The sequence below is a fragment of the Bison bison genome, unplaced genomic scaffold, assembly GCF_000754665.1.
Source record: "Bison bison bison isolate TAMUID 2011002044 unplaced genomic scaffold, Bison_UMD1.0 scf7180017864304, whole genome shotgun sequence".
Lineage (NCBI taxonomy): Eukaryota > Metazoa > Chordata > Mammalia > Artiodactyla > Bovidae > Bison > Bison bison.
Window position 1 is genome coordinate 8,076,505 of NW_011494876.1, and position 13,626 is coordinate 8,090,130.

The 13,626-nt window shown below is 54.2% G+C and overlaps 1 protein-coding gene across 1 annotated transcript in view; it reads left to right on the top strand.

Annotated features, from left to right (window-relative positions):
* Positions 1 to 520: 520 nt before the first annotated feature.
* FAM107A (family with sequence similarity 107, member A) overlaps positions 521 to 13,626 on the top strand; it is a 91,135-nt gene continuing 78,029 nt past the window's right edge. Inside the window, exon 1 of the mRNA XM_010851555.1 lies at positions 521 to 800. The gene's annotated coding sequence lies outside the window, so the exon portion shown is untranslated. The remainder of the gene's footprint in view (positions 801 to 13,626) is intronic.

The window sequence follows — 13,626 nt, forward strand, 5'->3', positions numbered from 1 at the left end:
ATAACAGCAGCATCTAAATTCCGTGGACAATTGCTGTCGTCGAAACCTGTGTCAGAGCTTTATGTGAATTACCTCATTTCAACCTCACAGCCCTGTGGGATGTGGGACCACTGTCATCCCAGTTTGGTCAAGAGGAAGATTGTGAAGCAGGGAATGACACTTAAGCTTTAACAGGACAATGGCTTCAGCTGCACGCACCTTCCCTTCCAGCCCTCAGAGCAGCAACCCCCGTGAGCTGTGGTTATCTGACCACCCCACCACCACCACCACCACACACACACACACACACACACACAGGTGAAGAACCCATGGCTCAGAGGTCAAGTCATGTGAGGAAAAGAGCTGTGACTCCAGCCCAAGGTGCCCAGCCTTAATCTTGCCCGGGCCGGTGACAACCAGCAGGGAGGGGGTGAAATGAGGAGGAGGGTGACTGCTGGGCAACGCGGAAACCTTGGCCCCCAGCCTGGAATCCGGCCTCCAGATATTTTCCTGGCCTGAGCCCAAACTGGCCGCCTTGCTTGGACTGCTGCTCTGGTGAATGAAGCATTCCGCTCTGGGCATCTCTGCTCCGGAGAACCCCAGCCCCAAGTGCCTCCTCAGATCTGTCCTAAACAGGGCTGAGCAGCCTGAGGGTCACATCCCCACACAGACCCTCCCGATCCCCCACCCCGGCCTGTCTGCTGGCTTGAAGGTCAAGGCCTGCCCTCCGGGCCGCCAGAGGTCACCCGCCACGCCCCAGCTGCCGCTGCCGGGGGACAGGACCGCTCTGCCCCTCCCTGGCAAGGTCAGGAGTGCATAAGGTGAGGAACCACCGGGACCCCAGGAGGGCATGCGGCTGCCTGGGGACACCGGCCCCTCGTCAGGATCAATCACCCTAAGCCTGTCTGAGGAGCAGCCGGCTTAGGAGCAGCCGTGAAAGCCGCCTTTGTGCCCAAGGAGAATGAGCCGCAGGAGGACGTGGGCCCCTGGCCCAGGGCACCCCTTGGGCCTCGGATCCTGAAATAACACCGAGGGGAGGACCACCCGCCTGGCCCCCGCCCCACCCTGCCCCGGGCCCAGCCAAGCCCTGTGCCCGCTTTGTGCCATGGGAGCTGCCCAGGGGAAGAAGGTAGGAGCCCCCGAGGGTCCTGCAGAGGCCCTGGACATGGGGAGGGAGGCTGCGCCCGCCAGGTGGGGTCCCTCACACACTGCTCGCCAGCCCCCTCCCTGAGCTCAGAGCTAAGATTTCATGTAGAAACCTGGCTGGGGCTCAGGGCAAGGCCGGCGTCCAATCTGTCCGTCTCTGAATCAGACCTGGGGCCGCCCGGCCTCTCAGGCTCCCTGGTCTTATACACACACACACCCGCTTCCTGCCCTACCTCGGGTTCCCCGACCATTCCCCCCAGCCCCACCCCCAGCACCAGGGGAGCCTGGCACAGGTGAAGGCGGGGCAAGAAAACAATAACGACCATTGTAATTAACTTGGCTAACCAGTGGTCACCAGAGGTAGAGCCAAGGGCAAGTTACTGAAGCTATCTGTAGCTCATTCCCTCATCTGTGAAATCGGACAATAGTAGTCACTACCTCCCAGGCTTGTGGTGGGGATTAAAAGAATTACAACATGCGAAGCATTTGAAAGAGTGCCTGGCACATAGTGGGCTATATATGGCCCGTTGTTGGTAGATTTGTCTTCATATTATCCATCTATCCATGTTATCCATCCATTATCCTTCTAAGTCTGGGGTCTCCGTGGGGTGGGGGGAGGGAGTGTTGTAGGTAGCACATCCAGTGCGGCATTTCTGAAAACGAGGTCTGTACACCCCTTGTGTTGGCTTTAAACATGGGGAGGGGGAGGTCTGGGAGGGGGCTTGTTAACCTGTCGCTTTCTCAGGGCCCACCCAGAGCTCCTGGGTCAGAGTCTCTGAGGAGGGGCTGGGGAATTCTGGCACATGTTCACAGCCATACCAGGACTGCCCACCAGCAATGTGGTCAGGCTGCCAGGTCCCAGCTCCTCCACCCGCTTACTGTGGTGAGGAACCCCACCCTCTGCATCCCAGTCCTCACCTGGGAAGTGGGGTGGGTACCCGTCTCTGGGGGGTTCCCTGAGATGCTGCCGGTAAAGTGCTTATCAGCTTCCTGACCCCCAGAGGGCCCCATACACGGAGACGCTAATCCTCACCCAGCTGTGATGACCTATTGTATTAAAGGCGGGGAAGTGAGGTTCAGAGGCCAAGCGTGACTTCTTAGCCAGTGTGAAAAAGGGCAGGATTTTGACTCCCTTCTGCTTAACTGCAAGCTTTCTGCCAACCCAGCCCATCCCACACTTTTCAGATTTAAAGAAGAGTACACCGTAGACCTATGGAGGAAGAACTCTGGTCCTCAGTTTCTCCATTTGCAAAACAGGAGTGTTGGGCTCGATAACCCCTGCATGCATGCTAAGTTGTATGACCCCATGGACTGTAGCCCGCCAGGCTCCTCTGTCCATGGGATTCTCCAGGCAAGAATACTGCAGTGGGCTGCCGAGCCTTCCTCCAGGCAATCTTCCCAACCCAGGGACTGAACCCAGATCTCCTGCATTGCAGGCCGGTTCTTTACCATCTGAGCCGCCAAGCCTCCTAGTGCTGGCCTCGCTTCCCATTGCAAGGCTGACTCCTGCCTGCAGGGGTCAGTGTGGGTCACCTGCAGTCAGGGCAGGAAGGTGATCGGACACAGCCTCTGGGAGTCGCAGAGCTGCCCTCCCAGCCAAGCTTCGGGCCCTGGCCCTGGCCCCAGCCGATCCCCTCTTTCAGAAACATTCTTTCCACTCCTCCCCTCTGGATCCTATCTGTGCTGAACCTGAGGCAGGGAGTCATCGTGGAAGCCAGCTTCCCAGGCCTAAAAATGACCCTAATAAGGTCTGTCCCAGGAAGGACGGAGTGTAGCTCACGGTCTGCCTCTCGCTGTTCCTCCCCACCCCCTGGCAGACATCGGCAATCGATCCCCTACCCTTTCCCACTAAGTCCAGACAGCTTCAGAATCCTCAACGTAGCCTAACGGGTCAGTGAGAACTTGCCCCCAGGTTGAAAGCCACACCTATCCTTGGACCCCCACCCCTTCCCCACCCCAGGGGAAAGCCCTCCAGGGAGAAGGCAGCCGGGCACAGTGATTGGGAACATGGGCTACACAGTCAGACAGGCCTGTGTCAGTTCCTCCACACCCTCTGTGACCTTCGGCAAGTCACTGCACCTCTCTTATTCTACTTTAGTAAACGAAAGATAAAAGACCCTCTTCAGATTATCGTAAAACCCAAATGATCCCATGCCTGGAATAAAACGGGCGCTCAGTCTCTCCCTGAACCGGCTCCTCCCGTGCCTGCGTCCTCTTCTGAGCCTCACCAACCTTCCCTCTAGCCAGCACAGCCAATGGCAGGCATAAAAGCTGACACCCAGCAGCTGTGCCTTCCCCCGCTGGTCATGGTGAGCCAGGCTGGAGCGAAGGCTGTGAGCAAGCCTCAAGCCAGGCTCCCCCTTCGGTAGACCACCCCACCAGACCTCCCCCATGCCCACCTCCCTCTTTCCAGAAGCAACAGCCCGCTGGCCTCTGTGTGGAAAGTAATCCCTGTCACCTACGCATGTATTCTCCCACAGGCTTGTCCCATGAAATGCGCCCTGCTATCCTCAGTGGCATCCCATACCCCGCCCCCAGTTATGGTTTAATCATAATCATAAAATGACAAGTCTGAAAAAGCCTTGATGATGTGGTCCAGCCCCGCCTCACTAAACAGCTGGGAAGACTGAGGTCAGAGAAGGGAAGGACTTCCCAGGGCCATGCAGCCAGGGCCAGGACATTTCTGTAGTGCCTGCAGCTCCTTCCCCAGCACCAGGAAGGGAGGACAGAGCTGCCCCTTGGAGATGACTCCTGCCCACAAAGTGCGCTCTCGGGTACCCAACTCCACCCACCACATCTTCATCTCTCCCGCCCCAGCCTCCCCCAGCAAAATAGTAACTGGATACCTGCTCCCCTGGGTCTTCCCTGGTGGCTCAGTGGTAAAGAATCCTCCTTCATGTTGATGTATGGCAAAACCAATACAATATTGTAAAGTAATCAGCCTCTAATTAAAATAAATAAATTAAAAAAAAAAGAATCCTCCTGCCAATGCAGGAGACCTGGGTTCGATCCCTGGGTCAGGAAGATCCCCTGGAGAAGGGAATGGCTACCCACTCCAGTATTCTTGCCCACAGAATCCCATGGACAGAGGAGCCTGGCGGGCTACAGTCCATAGGGTCACAAGTAGTTGGACACAACTGAGTGACTAAGAACACTTGCACCTACTTCCCTGTGCCAGGAACTGAGCCAGGGATGGAAAGGGATGGTTCCTGCCTTCACAGCTGTCTCCGTGAGTTGGGGAGACGGACAGGCAGGCAAATAGTGATAGGTGGGAACAGCGCGTGTGACGGTAAAGATGGGGCTGACCGGTCGGAATTGTCAGGACCATCTCCAGCTGCAGTTGGGGGCGCCAGGTATGAGGACTCCAGGTTGAAGTCGGCTGCTGAAATTCCCATAAATTGTATTTCAGTTAGAATGCCATCTGCTTCGAGGAAGGGAAAACCAAAAACCAGTTGGTCTAAACAATAAGGAAATTTATTGGGTTCCCTAAGTGGAGATCCAATGGCTCAGTGATGTCTCCAGGGCATTTCCTAGAAACGCACAAGCAAGGTTCCCTTGAATTTCATTGGGAGCTATTAAGTCACATGCCACCCCTAAAGCAACCCTTTTCCCCTGGGGAACACCAAGGCCATTGGCTTCACCTGGAATCCTGAACCTGGTGCTGGCAAAGGATGGAAGCAGGACCATGGGATTGGTTGAGGCCAACCAGAGACCCCTTGGGGCTGAAGATCAGTCTCCCAATGTCACCCCCCAAAAGCCAACAGGAGAGAGTAAGATGGATGCTGGACATTCAGTCATAACGTGCCTGCCATCTCCGTGTGGGAGCTGGTGGTATCTCTGACCATGGTGTGAACAGAATGGAAAGAAATTGAGAAGTTCAAGGGGGAGGCAGAAAGCGTGCTGGACCAAGAGTCAAAAAGCAGATACAGTTGCCCCTACTCATCCTGGGCAAGTTCTGAACTTCCCTTGAACTCAGCATGTTGTAATCTGCAAAGCGGGGACCCAGGCCACACTCAGGATTTTTGCAAAGGATCAAATGAAGGCATTTTCAATACATGGAAGCAGTGTTTCTGTTTGGAACATTCCAGAAGCTGGAAATATTGGCCAGCTGGGTGTGCGCTGATTTTCTTTATTTTTTATCTTTGGCCGCACTGGGTCTTTGAAGTGGTGCACAGGCTCTTGGCTGCTGTGCACAGGCTTGCTCTAGTTGTGATGTGCTGGCTTCTCGTGGCTTCTCTTGTTGCGGAGGCACGGCTGTAAGGCGTGTGGGCTTCAGTAGTTACGGCTTGTGGACTCTAGAGTGTGGGCTCGGTAGTTGTGGTGCACGGGCTTAGGTACTGCCCCACAGCATGTGGGATCTTAGTTCCCCAGCCAAGGATCAAACCCGTGTGCCCTGAATTGGCAGGTGGATTCTTAACCACTGGACCACCAGGGTCCTGGCATGGACCTGGTGGACACCATTTTCCTGTGCCCTAAGGCCACCTAATGACCGTTTTCCTGGGCCCTAAGGCCGCAGGACCGCCAGAGTCCTGGCATACGTTAATTTTAGAGAGATGAGTGCAGACAACAACGTCCTGCCGGAGCCTTGCTTTAAGTTCTTGTGACAATGAGGTTGCAGGTCCTTGGGTAGAAAGGATCCAGGAAAAGCAATTCCCGTGGACCTCAGACGGCCCTTGAGGACGGACACAGCATTCTCTAAAACACTCCTCCGAACTCAGCACCACCCGGGTTTTTCACTTCCATGAAGCCCTTGAGGGCATGCACACAGCATTCTCTAAAACATTCCTCCGAACTCAGCACCACCCGGGTTTTGCACTTCCGTGAACAGCTCTGTTGATGTTTGCCAAGACGCTCATTGCTTTGCATTCATTTTCATTAGAAGAACGTTTCCGTGGCTGAAACAAAAGGGAAGAAAATTGGGAGAGATGGCTAATTTTGATAAACATCCTGGAAGGGAGTGTTTGTTCTTACAGAGCCCAAAAGGCACCCATCTGGCACAGCCCCTCTGACTCCCTGAACAGTTATCCCCATCATGATGGATGGGTGCTCTCAGCCCAGGCCCAGGGAAGGGTTCCACTCGCCAGCCCATAGCTGAGCCGGGCCTGAGGGCTGCGTTAGGAGCCCCTCGCCATCCAAGCCAACCTACCCTTGCTACTCTGCCCACCACCTCAGACCGTTTCTCTGAGGGGAAAGAAGTTCACCACCAGGTTCCCAGAGGACTCAGAATGGGGGTCTCAAGGCCAAGAGGAGAAGGTGGTCAGGAGCCCATGGTGAGGCCCCTTCCTCACCCCCAACAAAGCAGAGACCTGCTCCTGGCTGAGCCCTGACTCCCAGCATCCCACCAGCCTCCCGGGCCTCACTCACACCAGCCACTGATGCCTGGAAGGCCTCCCAACGGCTGCCCGCACGTCCAGCCCATCTCTGAGCTCCAGGCCCAAGGCCTGCCCACCTACTCTTCTTGGACCAGGCATGTGTTGAATTCTGACTGTACCCCCAGCAGACATTCCGTCACAAGGTGTGAGGGCAGACGAGGAGGAGGGGACATAGCAGTTTCTGAGCACTGACCCTGCCAGCCACCACGCTCGGGGCTTTCAAAGGCTTCCCTCCAGCCTCCCAGCCCCACAAGGCAGACGATGCCATGCCCACATCATGGATGAGTGACACCCATGGATGCGGCGCTCTGAGCAGCTGAAAGGGGCTTTTGAAGGCAGGTAGAATGACCTTTGGAAGCAGAGAAAGGGCACCGTTTTCCTAAGGGCCCTAGGCCACCTAATGAAGCTGTCATTCCCTGCTGCTCTTGGCTTCCCAGGCTGGGTTCAGGAGTTCCCTGAACAGGTGTACAGGTCGGGCACTGCACAGAAGCCATGAGTGCATGGGTTCGTAGGGGTGGGAATCCATCCCACATCTGCCAGTGGAGCCTTGTCCCTGGGTGCTGGTTAAGTCTGCCCAGAGGCAAGAGTATTGCTCTATGTAATGATGCAATGCCATCGCTTAAAGCCCCTCAACCACCTTTCCCAAGACTAAAACTTTTCCCGTCCGTCTTTGTGGCTGGAAGTCCAGCTTGGGAGGGAACGACATTGAAGGAGAAAGAAAGATGCCCGTCCAGCTGGCACTTCTTCTAGGATGTCTTCCTTGCGTGGGTCTCAAATGCCCACACAGGACTCGGGGCTGAGTAAGCAGGGGGAGGGGCAAGCCTGTTGCAGAGCTGTATTTGCCTAACTAGGTCTGCATGTTTTACTAAACCTGAAGGACTAGCAGGGATAGCTGAGAAGGGGCCAGGGAGATGAGAAGGGGGTAATGGTCTTCTTGTGAATGTGCTAAGAATCCTCACCACAAAGGTACCGACGCCCCTATTTCACCAGGGCAAAAACCCAGACTCAGGGAGGCACCCTTCAAGTACCAGGGCTGGGACTTGAACCAAATCTGTCTGGTTCCTAAGACCACCTTCTCTTTTTTGACTTGTTTTTTTCGATCATCAGGATGAAACCACATCTCCAGCCAGAATAAATCTTCACCTTGTGGGTAGAGTTACTAGCTGGTGCTGATTCCGGCCCCACTGGGAGCAGCACCAAAGAAGGGCTTTAAAGTTCAGAGGAATTTAATTTCCATCATGAAAGAACTCGGAGGTGGGGCAGAAGGGGCCAAATCAAAAGCCGGCTTTTGAGAAGGCAGAAACCCAAAAGCAGCTCCCTTGCGGGGCCCGGGGGATCTGCTTTCGGAACATTGTGTCTCCTAAGCCCACGTGAACGAGGGGCTTTGTTAGAGTGAGAGATCAGATCTCAGGCCTGCGGTGGAAGGGAGGGGCAGGTGGCTGGAGCCTTGTTTCTTCATCTAAAATCTGAGAGGGGCTAAACGCAACCAGCAAAGCCACGCCAAGGAAGCCATGGGAGGCAGGCTTGGTGTTGGTTTCCCTGCTCCCAAGGTGCAAGTCACGATGGGGCCTGGGGTGTCCCACAGGGCTGTCACCCATAAGAACAGAACCCTCGGGGCCCAGCCAGAAACCAGGGGGTGACTGCTGTTCAGAGGGGCCTCCCTGCAGGGTTGTCCTTAGGCACTTACACTCTTGGGAACACTTTGGGGTCGTTTTGGGGTGGTGGTGTTCAGCTGCTCAGTCATTGTCCGACTCCTTGCGATCCCACGGACTGCAGCACACCAGGCTTCCCTGTCCTTCAGTATCTCCCAGAGTTTGCTGAAACTCATGTCCATTGAGTTTTGGGGTGTGCGATGGGGCAAACGTTCAGGGGGAGTCCTGCCATCAGGTCAGCATCAGTGAAGGTCCCACAGAGATTGTGATCACAAGCAAGCACGGGGAAATGACGTCTTGGTTCCCTAGGGCTGGGTGGCTGAAAGCAGCAAAGGCGTATCCCCTCACAGCACTGGAGGCTGGAGGCCTGCAATCAGGGTGTCGGCAGAGCCAGGTTTCTCTGAAGGCTCTGGGAAGAACCTGTGCTCTGCCTCTCTCTCTGCTCCCGGGGTATGTGTGTGCTTAGCTGCTCAGTTGTGTCCGACGTTTTGCAACCCCATGGACTGTAGTCCACCAGACTCCTCTGTCCCTGGAATTTTCCAGGCAAGAACACTGGAGTGGATTGTCATTTCCTTCTCCAGGAGATTTTCCCAACCCAGGGATCAAACCCGCATCTTCTGTATCTCCTGCCTGAGCAGGTGGCTTCCTTAGCGCTGCGTCGGCTACTTTGAGCCATCTTTGTCACCCCTTGGTTTATAGATGCATCTCACCCGGGTCTGCCAGTGTCGTCAGGTGGCATCTCCTGTGTGTCTGTGTCTCTTCTCTTCTTAAAAGGACACCAGTCATATCAGCTTAGAGCCCACTCTCATGACCTCATTTTAACTGAGTACATTATCAAAAACCCTGTTTGCAATTCAGGTGACATGCACAGGTACAGGGGCTAGGGCTTCAGCATAGCTTTTAGGGGATACAATTCAATCCAACCCCTAACCGTGACCCCGTTCATCCTCTCTTGGCTGTGCTCCTGGGGCCTGCAGTTCATTTTAGCTTCTGTTCTTGGCAGTGGCTTCCCACGTGGGATACCCAGAGAGTTTCATTTTGATTCAGAATCTGACCCGCTACTCTCCTGAGTAAAGCCCTTCAAGAGCTGTTACAAGGAAATCACAACCACAGAGAAGAGGGTATGAGCCCTCTGTGCCCTTACTCCGGCCTGGCCACCTAAGACGCTCACACTGACTCTGCTCCAGCAATGCTGGACTCCACGGCTTCCTCCAACAAGCCAAGAGCTTCCCTGCCTCAGAGCCTCTGTTCTGCTGTGCCCTCCACCCAGGGCGCTCTTCCCTGGCTCTTTCCATGACCAGGTCCTTCAGGCTTCAGCTTAGAGAGGCCACCCCTGACCCCTCCAGCTAAAGTACCTCGATCTTGGTCCCCAGTCCTGCAGCTGCTACACAGAACTTACTTGAGTATTTCTTTATTTTTAAAAATGTTTTGGCTACCCTCGATCTTCATTGGCACATGCAAGCTTCCTCTAGTTGCAGCAAGAGGGAACTACTCTTCATTGTGGTGCTCGGGCTTCTTGTTGCAGTGGCTTCTCGTGGAGCACAGGCACTAGGTGCGTGGGCTACAGTACTGGCACAGAGGCTTTGTTGCCCAGAGGCATGCGGGATCTTTCTGGACCAGGGATCGAACCCATGTCCCCTGCATTGGCAGATGGATTCCTAACCACTGGACCACCAGGGAAGTCCCTTGGCTGTTTCTTTAACTGTTTCATAGCTGGCTTTCCCAAGCTCCACGTCAGCTCTATGAGGGCAGGAACCTTCCTGTCACTCAGTCTGGATGCCAGGGGACATATCCTAGGAAGGAGACTCAGTGAATCCAGAGCTACCATCCAGGAAACTCACTCCTTCCTTCCACAGGTATGTCCTAAGCACCCACTTTGAGTCCGACGCTGCCTCAGGCCCCGGGCATGGAAGAGAGCCCAAGGGAGACAGACTACAGGCTGCACTGAATGACTGACCGACAGGATTAGCAAAGGGAGCCCTTCACACAGGCCTTCACCACCAGCTGCCAGAAAATACTGAAAATTCTAATTGTGGCTTCCCTGGTGGCTCAGACGGTAAAGAACCTGCAATGCAGGGAACCCAGGATCTATCCCTGGGTCGGGAAGATGCCCTGGAGAAGGGAATGGCAACCCACTCCATTGCCTGGAGAATTCCATGGACAGAGGAATCTGTAGGGCCAGTCCATAGGGTCACAAAAGAGCTGGACACAACCGAGCATGCATGCGGTGTGTCCTACCACACCCCTCTGGTGTCCGTCACCCGCTGTGGGACCCGAGAGCAGACAGGCGGCATGGAAGCGTAGGCCAGGATAAAACCACAGGCAGGGGTGGGATTACCTCAGCATGCTGCTGCTGCTTGTATTCCTTAATGGTCTTGATCTTCCCCGGATTGCGCCTGGTAAACACCTTCCACTTCACCCTAGTCTGAGCGGCTAGGAGACAGTAGCTTGATTGCTGGATCTACAGTGAGATGCCGCTGTTGTCCTCCTCTGCACTTGGGAAAATTGACCCAGTAAGTGCTTGGCTCCAAAGTCTGCCCACCCCTTGGCCTCTGCGTTGCGTTCGTTCTGCATTTGTACTGTATTTGGTTTTGCGCTAGTACTGTATTTGGTTGCAGTACACCCCCACATACCTACCCCACGGATATCTCGGACGAGGGGAGGACCAAGATCGTAAGGGTCAGTCGGGCTGTTTGAGGTGGAGTGTGCGGCAGGCTGCAGTCTGTAGTGTTGCAAAGGGCTGGGCAAAGTGAAGGGGCCTAGCGCACACGCATGGTCAGGACACGCATGGCGGCTGCTGTCTTGCCCTGTGTTCCTCCGCTGCTCGGCCAGCTTCTACTCCACCGATCCCCTGTGCACAGGGACGTGCTTGCCCTCTGCCCCAGCTCCTGATGGTTCTAATCCTTAGCCCAGAACAGCTCCACCTGCTAGTTTATTAAAAGGAAACACCTGCCCTCATGATGCTCCTTAACCTAAGGGGCTCTGCGGGCTATGCCCCAGCTGCTGGTTTCCCTGGTAACCGATGAGCCAACCTATTGGTCCATTCATCTATAAATAGCAGCCGCCTTCTTCCCTGAGTAGCAAAGGTGGCGGCCATGACCTGTCTGCTGGCCTGGCTGCTTTACACACTGGCATGTCGCTCTGGGACCTTTTGCTTCAGAAATGTTAGACCAAATGCACGTTTTGACGACTCTGTCAATATCTCCAGGCTCTTCTTTCTCGAGGCTGGGCAACCACAAGGCTTGCAGACCTGCGGGGGTAGCCCAGTGCCCTCCCTCCTTCCCCCACCGGTAATCACTGGTTTGTTTCCTACATCGGTGAGTCTGTTTTGCTATATACGTGTGTGTATGTATGTGTGTGTGTGTATATATACATATATATATTAGATTTGATGTATAAGCGACATCTGCATGTTTGTTCTTCTCCGTCTGACTTATTTCACTAAGCATGGTGTTCTCCAGGTCCTTCCATGTTGCTACAAATAGCTGAATGTCGTTCTGTTTTAAGGCTGAGAAGCACTCCACTGTGTATATATACCCCACACTTAATCCACTTGTCTGTTGATGAGCCCTTGGGTCTCTTCCATCTACTGGCTATTGTAAACGGTGCTGCTATGAACACTGGGGTGCATGTCTTTTCCAATTAGTGTTTTTATTTGTTCCAGATATATACCCAGGAGTGGGGTTGCTGAGTTATATAGCAGTTATTTTTTGTTTTGAGGAACCGCCATCCTGTTTTTCATCATGGCCGAACCAATTTACGTTCCTACCAACAGCATACACGTGTTCGCGTTTCTCCTTGCCAGCATCTGTTATTTGTTGACCTGTTGATGATGGCGATTCAGGCAGGTGTGGGTGATACCGCATCATGGTTTTGATCCGCATTTCTCTGATGGTTAGCGATGTTGAGCGTCCTTTCATATGCCCATTGGCCATCTGTATGTTGCCTTTGGAAAAAAATGGTCGAGTGTCCTGCTGTTTGTTTTTTTTTTTTCGATTGGGTTGTTTGCTTTCTTGGTGTTGAGTTGTAGGCGCTGTTGTGTTTTGCGTGTTGACCCCTTGTCAGTCATGTGGTTGGCGGGTATTTCCTCCCATTCAGAGGGTTGCCGTCATCTTGTGGATGATTTCCTTTGCTGTGCAGGGGCTTTTGCGTCGGCTTGGGTGCAGTTGGTATGTTTTTGCTGTTGTCTCTTTTGCTTTGGGAGACTAGGGGACTGTTGCCGTGTGGTGCTCCGCCTGTGTCCTCTTCTGGGAGCTCTGTGGTTTCAGGTCTTGCTTTTGGGTCTCTCGTCCATTTTGAGCGTCTGTGCATGGCATGGAGGAATGCTCTGGTCTTGTGTCCTGCACGTGGCTGTCCAATTTCCCCAGCACCATTTAGCGAAATGGTTGTCTCTTGTCCATTATATACTCTGCCCTTTTTCAGCTTTTTCTCTTTAAGAATAAGTCTTTAACAGTGATGATTTTAAAATCTGCAACTTTTAGTTGTCTCATAAGGTTTTAAGTGTGTTTGAACTTTTGAAATGTCTTTTGGTGTAAAAAAAAAAAAAATGAGGGGACACTTCCACTTCCCACTTCATTTTATGATAAAATAATGTTTATCAAAATTCAATAAGGACAGTAAAGAAAAGTAAATTACAGGGTGATGCACTCATCCATTGATGCAAAAAAAAAAAAGTTCTAGGCAAGGCTCCAAAATCCCACAGCCAGGGCTTGGTGGCCCTGGAATTACTTTAAGCCCAAGTGCTACAGCCGTCTCCTTGCTGTGGGTCTACTCTGTGCCTGAGCAGGTCAGGGACTCTGGCCAGAAATGACCACAGGCTCCGTCTCAGAATCCTGCCATTCCAGAACCAGGCCAGAGTCAGTGGAAAGTTCCAGTGGCAGTTTTTCCAGGGATGCCTCATCCAGGCTCAGCCAGGTGAACCTGGGGGAAAGGGAGAGAGATGTCCCAGGGTGACTTCGCTGGCCGGGTCCTGTCCACTGGCATGTGGCCTGTGGGCACTCCCCTGCCCCTGCTCTGCCCACAGCCAGGAGCCTCCCAGCTACAAAGCCTGGGCCTGCGTCCCCAGGAGCTGCAGACACCTGCAGGAGCTGAGACTGAAGACTGTCGGGCGCAGAAGTGACACTCAGGCCAAGGACTGGCCCTCAGGGCCCAAGCTTTCTGCCTCCACCCCCTGCGACCATCCCAGGGCAAGGGCTTGGCCGGCATGGGAGGCTGGGCTCCTTGGCAGGGCTGTGTGGGGACAGTCTCCTGCAGAGAGCCCGGCCTCCTCCCAGGCTCACCACCGCACAGGGTGGGTCATGGCCTGGGGGTACCCAACCCTGGCAGGGGAGCCATCAGAGAAGACTTCCTGGAGAAGGTGCTATTTAAGCAGACCCCTGGAGGGATGTGCCAGGCCAAGGGGACGGTGACAGTGTTCCAGGTGAAGGGAGACAGGCAGAAGCTGGGCAGGACTAGGGCAGGGGACAGTGCTGTAGGAG